At 58.6% G+C, this 7,513-nt stretch overlaps 1 long non-coding RNA gene across 2 annotated transcripts in view; it reads left to right on the forward strand.

Moving 5' to 3' along the window:
- The window catches only part of LOC142827886 (uncharacterized), an 82,430-nt gene that overhangs the window by 17,098 nt on the left and 57,819 nt on the right, over positions 1–7,513 (forward strand). For both annotated transcript variants that reach the window (XR_012902680.1, XR_012902681.1), the window contains exon 2: positions 7,380–7,475. This is a non-coding gene — a long non-coding RNA (uncharacterized LOC142827886). The remainder of the gene's footprint in view (positions 1–7,379; positions 7,476–7,513) is intronic.

Below are 7,513 nucleotides of genomic sequence, written 5' to 3' on the forward strand. Positions count from 1 at the left end.
AGAGCCAGGAGCCTGCCGCCAGCCTGCCCAGGACCCGGGACCCCCGAGGCACGCCACAGAGCCGCTCGCCTGTGTCGTCTGAGGCCGGGGAGGCGTCCACCTGTGAGTACCCTCATGTTCCCCTTATGTGTACGGGGGGCTGGGGCGAGAGGGAGCCCCGGGACCCTGCGCCTGGGCCTTGCCCACCAAGGAGCAGCAGCTGGGGATCCTGCAGGGGCCCTGGCCTTGCAGAGGGGAGCTGGGTTTCACACACCTGGGCCCCTGGGGAAATTGACCGCTGGTCTTCTTGCACCACAGCCGCAGCACCTGGGACTGCAGGGCACACCACCCCGCCTGCAGCAGCCGCCCGCGCCCGGGCAAGCAGGACAGCCAGGAACCAGGAGGAGTACCAGAGGCGGCACCTCCAGTTCCTGGATCAACAGCTCCGTCTCCAGGACCACTGGGTCCAGGAGGACCTGAGGCTGCGCCGGAGGAGTCTGGAGGCCTTGAAGGAGCAGGGCCGTGCCCTGCGAGGCCACCTCCAGAGCCTGCTCGACCGCTTCCCATTTCCTCCTCCTGCTGCTCCCCCTGCTCCCCCTCTTGTTCCCCCTGCTCCCCCTGCTCCTCCTGCTCCCGCTCCTGCTTCCGCTCCTGCTTCCTCCACACCCCCTGTCCTCTCTGCCCCCCCCTCCACAACCATTTCCCACCAACGCCCCCGGACCCACAGTGTGGCGAGACGGGAGAGGCAGCCGGACTCCCACCCCTGAGCTTTCCTTTCCCTTCCTCCCTTCCCTCCCCTTCCAGCTCCCTTGTCCCAGGTTTCCCCCTCCCCTCTCCAACCCTCATTCCTCCCTTCCCGCACCCAGTTATGTTAAATAAACTGACGTTTTTGTTTCAAAAACAGGTGTCTTTATTTTACAGTAGATAGGGAGGGGAAAGGAGAAGGGGGGTAGGGTGGAAGAAGGCCCCAGTGGGGCATGCAGGGAGAGGTCAGTCCTCCTCCTCCTCCACCAGGAAGCTCTCCCGCAGGGCTTCCCGGATCCGGACGGCCCCCCGCTGGGTTTCCCGGATGGCGGCGGTGTGGGGTTGACCGTAGTGTCCAGCCATGTGGTCAGCCTCAGCCATCCAGGCTGGCAGGAAAGCCTCCCCCTTTCGCTCACACAAATTGTGGAGCACACAACATGCCGCCACCACGGGAGGGATGTTGTGCTCGGCCAGGTCCAGACGGGTGAGGAGGCATCGAAAGCGGGCTTTCAGTCGCCCGAAGGCCCCCTCCACCACGATGCGGGCCCTGGTCAGCCTGGCATTGAAGGCCTGGCAGGAGGGATTGAGGTGCCCCGTGTAGGGCTTCATCAGCCACGGCTGCAGTGGGTAGGCGGCATCCCCCACCAGGCACACGGGCATGTCCACGTCCCCGACCCTGATGTGGCGGTCGGGGAAGAAGGTCCCGGCCTGCAGCCGCTGGCACACGGAGGAGTTGCGGTACACCCAGGCGTCGTGTGCTTTGCCAGACCAGCCCACATTAATGTCCGTGAACTGGCCCCGGTGGTCACACACGGCCTGCAGGATCACGGAGAAGTACCCCTTTCTGTTGACGTACCGGGACGCCTGGTGTTCCGGGGCACGGATGGGGATGTGCGTCCCGTCGATGGGGAAGCCGAAGGCGCCGAATCCCCGGATGACGGCGTCCGGGTCGGCGAGGCGGACCACCCTGCAGAGCAGCACCCGGTTGATGGCCTTGACCACCTGCGGAGAGAGACACAGCAAAGCGCCAATCAGTGGGGCGCCCGGGTGGCTGGGAGCGTGCGTGCCCTGGCAGTGCCCCATGCTCCTGTCCCGGAAGCAACCCCCCTGGCAGCGTGTAGTACGGCCGGGACAGCCCGACCCCTCCGGTGCGGGGCGCTTTCGCCTCCTCCCGCCCCCTCTTTGTCCCTGGGGCGGCCCATCCCCTCCTCGCAACCCCCCTTCCTCCTGGCTCGGTGGCCGACGAGTGCCATACCTGCATGAGCACCGCTCCGACGGTGGATCTCCCCACGCCGTACTGGTTCCCGACGGATCGGTAGCTGTCCGGCGTGGAGAGCTTCCAGAGGGCGATGGCCACCCGCTTCTGGAGGGGGATGGAGGGTCTCATGCGAGTGTCCCTTCTGCGCAGGGCAGGGGCGAGCCACTCGCAGAACTCCAGGAAGGTGTCCCTCCTCATCCTGAAGTTCTGGGTCCACTGTCAGTCCTCCCAGCGCTCCAGGACGATGCGGTCCCACCAGTCGGTGCTGGTGTCCAGACGCCAGATGCGGCGGGGCACGCCGGTGCTGGGGCACCGCGGCGGCTCCTCCACGGCCCCCAGGGCGGCCAGGCGGAGAGGCAGGGGGCTGACGTTCACCAGGTGGTGCCAGGCAGCCTCGAGCCATTGCTGGCAGGCTTGCAGCAGCAAGTCCAGAACGTGCACCAGAAGGTGCAGGGCGAGCCGTGGCTCCATGTTGCCACCTGCGGCGGCCCCCCCGAAGGGAAGCACCGACACAGACGGGCACAGAGACCGACACTTTGCTGTCCCTCGGCGAGGTTGGCAAGCAAGCAGGAAAAGCTGAGAACCGGCTGTCCAGGGGGGTCCCTTTAAGCTCGAGCCTCAGATAGCCTCAGACAGCAGCCACACAAAGCAACTACTGACCTGATGCCCTGCCAGAACCGGTTTCAGCTGCCCTTAAATGCCCCCCTGCGTCCAATCAGTGTGGACGCGCTAGTTCGAATTAGCAAAACGCTAATTCGAACTAGTTTTTAGTTCTAGATGCGCTAGTTCGAATTAGCTTAGTTCGAATTAGCGCTGTAGTGTAGACGTACCCTTAGAGAGCAGGGTGCCCTGGGAAAGAGAGGACCCTGCAGGGTGAGTGCAGTAAATAATGAACTCCTGGAAAAGGGGCTTAGACACTGATGTGGACACTGCCAGAGGGCAGTGCCTGGAAGAAGATGCCGTGACCAAGGAGAAATGCAGGAAGACACCACCTAGAGAGAGGCGTCCAGTGAGGCAAGAGAGCTACTTCCCAGGACAACTGGTTGGAGGTGCCAGGGTGGTGAGTCAGCTCTGCAACAAGGGGCTATAAAAAATTTCATGCTGTGACCACCACAGTTAGTTGATCTAACCTCCTATGTAGTTTTTAGAAGGTTACCAAAAGGATTTTTCTAGCATCTGCCTCTTGGGCTGTGTCCAGACTCAGGGTTTTTTTCGAAGAAAGTAGCCTTTTTTCGAAAAAACTTCACCTGCGTCTAGACTGCAGCCGCGTTCTTTCGAAATTAAATCGAAAGAACGCGGCTTTTCTTTCGACGGCGGTAAACCTCATTCCACGAGGAAGAACGCCTTTTTCGACGGAGATCCGTCGAAAATAAGTGAGTGTGGACGGGGGGAGGCCATTTTTTCGAAAATATTGGCCTCCAGAAAGAAGCCCTGGTGGACAGTCTGGGGCATGGCTTGCATGTCTCTGGTTCCTGTCTGCAGCCATTTCTTAAAGGGACAGGCACCCTCACAGCCACTTGTTGCAGCAAAGGAGCCAGAGCACACGGCTACTTTGCTGCAGCATGTCCCAGCCCCAAGACCCTCCTGGCCCTTCCACAGAGCCTTCTGGGGACCCAGCCAGGGGCTCCAAATGCCGGGCACCATCCTGGTCTGGGCCAGAGCTCAAGACCCTTCTGGAGCTCTGGGGAGAGGAGGAGGCCTTACAAGCCCTCAAAAGCCGGCGGCGAAATGCCGACATTTATGGCCACATGGCAGAGGCCCTGGCCCAGAAGGGACACTACCCCCGCACCCAGGACCAGGTGCGCTCCAAAGTTAAGGAGCTGCGGCAAGGGTACGTCAAGGCCAGTGAGGAGAGCTCCCGTTCTGGTGCAGCCCCCTACTACTGCCCTTATTACAGCGAGCTGGACCAGATCCTGGGTGGCAGTGGTGAAGCACGCACACCACGGCGTTTTGTCCAGTCAGGATTGGCAGACCCTGTGGTGGACGCTCCCGAGCAGGACCCAGAGCAGTCTGGAAACGGGGACATGGTGCCAGAGGAGGAGGACAGTGAGGAGACGGCGACCCTCACCCTGGAGCCAGTCACCCAGACCCCAGAGGCCTCCCAGGTGTCATCTGGCACAGGAGAGGAAGCAGCAGGTGAGTGCAGTGAGGTTGTGTAACACCCGGGGGGGGGAGGGGAGGTAGGTGGGTGCACAGTGGGTGATGCACAAGGGAAACCTGTCATGCTCAGGCTGATGCCCAGGTCACACACGGTGTTACCTTCAGAATGTCTGATTCCCCTGTCTCAAGGAGAGGGCATGCCCTTTTGGACAGCTGTTGCACACATGACTGATTGTGATAGAAATGTAGCCGTGTTACTCTGATCTGAGGAAGTGGGTCTGGCCCACGAAAGCTCATCCCCTAAGAAACCATCCTGTTAGTATTTTAAGTGCTACAGAGTCCAGTTTTTTAGGACTGATTGTGTCTTCTTCTTTTCCTCCACAGCCGGACCAGCCATGCAAGAGGGCCGCAGCACCCCAGCCCCACCTCCATCTCCATCTCGGGGACATGGGAGCCGCAGACACAGGCGTGTCTATGCGGACATCCTGAGGCAGCACGTGGAGGCCGTGCAGGAGCTCAACTCCATCCTGAGAGAGAGGGCGGAGGCAGAGGATCGGTGGCGTGACCGGCTGATGGAGGAGCTGGTCCAGCAGCGCACGTCCCTGACTGCCACTCTCAGGGAGGTCTGCGGCTTGCCTGCGCCTGTGCCTGGTCCTGCTCCTCCAGGACCCCATGACTCCGCCCCACCAAACCCCCCTTCCACAACAGCATCCCTTTCCCCCCCTGGCCCTCCTCTCCCCCAGGCCTCCACGTCCCAAGAGCACCCCAGCCAGCCAACCGACAGGTACACCACCCGATCCCGTGGCCATGGTGCACCCCGAACACGAGGCCCAGGCAGGAGAGGGAAATCAGGCAAGCACCGTGCAACCTGATCCCCTTCCACCCTCCAGGTTTCAAGTCCCCTTCCCCCCTCCAGGTTTCAAGCACCTCCATCACCCCAGTTAAATCACAAAGAAAGTGTTCAAAAAAATGTTTATTGTACATAGTTTTGTCAACATCAAAAATGAACAAAAGCTTTTTTATGTTTGCAACAGTTATACTATTTTTTGAGAGATATTTAAAAAAATTAAACAGAACATATTATTTTGAGACAAACCCTGGTGTTAATGATTTGTCCAAACAGGGTCAGGAGATGGGTTGTGGAGGGAAGCTTCTATTGGGCCAGGGCCCAGTCCCCGGGCAGAAGCCCCTCAGTAGAGTCAGTGGCCTCCACTTGAGAATTGCTCCCGTAGGGCCTCCTGTATGCCAACAGCAGACCGGTGAGCCTGGCAGATGGCAGCTGTCCGGGGCTGGGCAAAGTGCCTCTCCTGGCCATCAGCACCTCTACCCCACCCTGGTAGGAAGGCCTCCCCTTTCCTCTCCACCAGGTTATGGAGAATGCAACACGCAGCCACCACCTCAGGGATGTTGCTCACCCCCATGTCTAGGCGTGTGAGCAAGCACCGGAATCTGCCTTTTAAACGTCCAAACGCACATTCCACCTGGTTGCGAGCCTGGTTAAGGTGAGCATTAAACTGCTCCTTGCTCGCATCCAGGTGGCCGGTGTAGGGCTTCATCAGCCACGGCATCAGGGGGTAGGCGGCATCAGCCACTATACACACCGGCATGTGCACATCCCCAACCGCAAAGTCGTGATGCGAGAAAAATGTTCCTGCCTGAAGCCTCCGGTAGAGGTACGAGTTCCTGAAGATGCGGGCATCATGTGCCCGCCCTGACCACCCAACACAAATGTCAGAAAACTGGCCATGATGGTCGACCAGGGCCTGGAGGACCATAGAAAAGTAGCCCTTTCTGTTAATGAATTGGGCTGCTCGATGGGGCGGTGCACGGATTGGAATGTGTGTCCCATCGAGCGCTCCTCCACAATTCGGGAAGCCAAGGGCAGCAAAGCCGGCCATGACGCTGTCCAGATCTTTTAGACAGATGAGCCTGTTGAGCAGCTCCGAATTGATGGCCCTCACCACCTGCAGAACGAGACAGACAACAAAATGTTAGAAGGGGTGCCTTATCTCTTAGGAGGAGAACCCACCACCCACCTTCCCTCTCAAACACCCCGGGAATCCCCTCCTCAGAACCCCCCCCAACAATTCAGGGTGAGTGGAGGAGCTCCCTCCCACTCCCACTCCACTTGGCCCTTCCTGACAGTCTCCCTTCCGCCCACCCCAAACTGTGACTGTCCCCAGACAATGACTTACCTCCATCAGGATGGATCCTACGGTAGACCTGCCCACTCCAAATTGGTGTCCCACGGAGCGGTAGCTGTCGGGGGTTGCCAGCTTCCAGAGGGCAATGGCGACTCTCTTTTCCAGGGGGATAGCGGGCCGCAGGTGGGTGTCTTGCCGTTGCAGAGCAGGGGCGAGCCAGGTACACAGCTCCTGGAAAGTGGTCTTTCGCATCCTGAAGTTGCGTAGCCACTCTTGGTCATCCCAGATCTCCCTCATGAGCCGGTCCCACCAGTCAGAGCTGGTGTCAAGCCTCCAAACACGCCTGTCCACAAAGAAGTTTGGAGGCAAGGGCAGTGCGGCTGCTTGACGGAGGAGCCCTTCGTACCTCTGGTCTGGGTCCAGATGGGGAAGTAGCCTCATGACTGTGTCATGCAGATGCAGCAACAGTTGCAGTATGATGGTGTGGGGCCATCGCCTGCCCAGGGGCAGCTCTGGCTCCATGCCAAAAAAATGGGTCTCAAACAGAAAAACCTCCAGAGAAAAAAGCTGCTGGGGTGTCCCAGGAAACTGAGCACTCCAAACCAGCACTGCAATGCCTTGCTTACCTCCTAGAGGGACAGCAAAGGCAGCTGCAGGAGCAGAGCAACGGGTGTTCAGGAGTGTCCCTTGAACCACGCCACGTCTCTGCAAAGGGCAGGCAGGCAGCAGCACCCGGAAGGAAATGCTGCCCCCATGCCCTGGCAGAAGCGGTTCCGGGTGGCTTTTAATTTCGAGAGAGCGTCCAGCAGTCAGGACGCTCTTTTTCGAAAAAGTGGATCGATTTTCCGATCCGCGTGTTGTAGTCTAGACGCTCTCTTTCGAAAGAGGCTCTTTCGAAAGAAGCTTGCAGTCTAGACATAGCCTTGGAGTGGTGAAAAAACCTGCAGTGCTACAGCTAAGCAGCTGAAGTGGCTATAGGGTAGACAAACCCTGAAAGACATAAGGCAACTTCTATTTTAAGGAACTGAGATTTATAGGATTTATGGTCTTGTTGCTTTGTTGTTCTGATCCAAATCCCATTAAAGTCACTGTAAAAGCTCACACTGAATTCCATGGGCTTTGCATCAGGCTCACAAATGATTTCTATTTGATAGGTTGAACCAATGCAACATCTACTATGGAAGACAGAACAGAAGCACTTGAAGGACTTTCACACTGATAAAGGTTCTTCCAAAAAGAACAGGAAACAGGTAGGTAATATTAGGTGGTGTTTGGCCTAATCTTCTAA

Source organism: Pelodiscus sinensis, chromosome 3, assembly GCF_049634645.1.
Source record: "Pelodiscus sinensis isolate JC-2024 chromosome 3, ASM4963464v1, whole genome shotgun sequence".
NCBI lineage: Eukaryota > Metazoa > Chordata > Testudines > Trionychidae > Pelodiscus > Pelodiscus sinensis.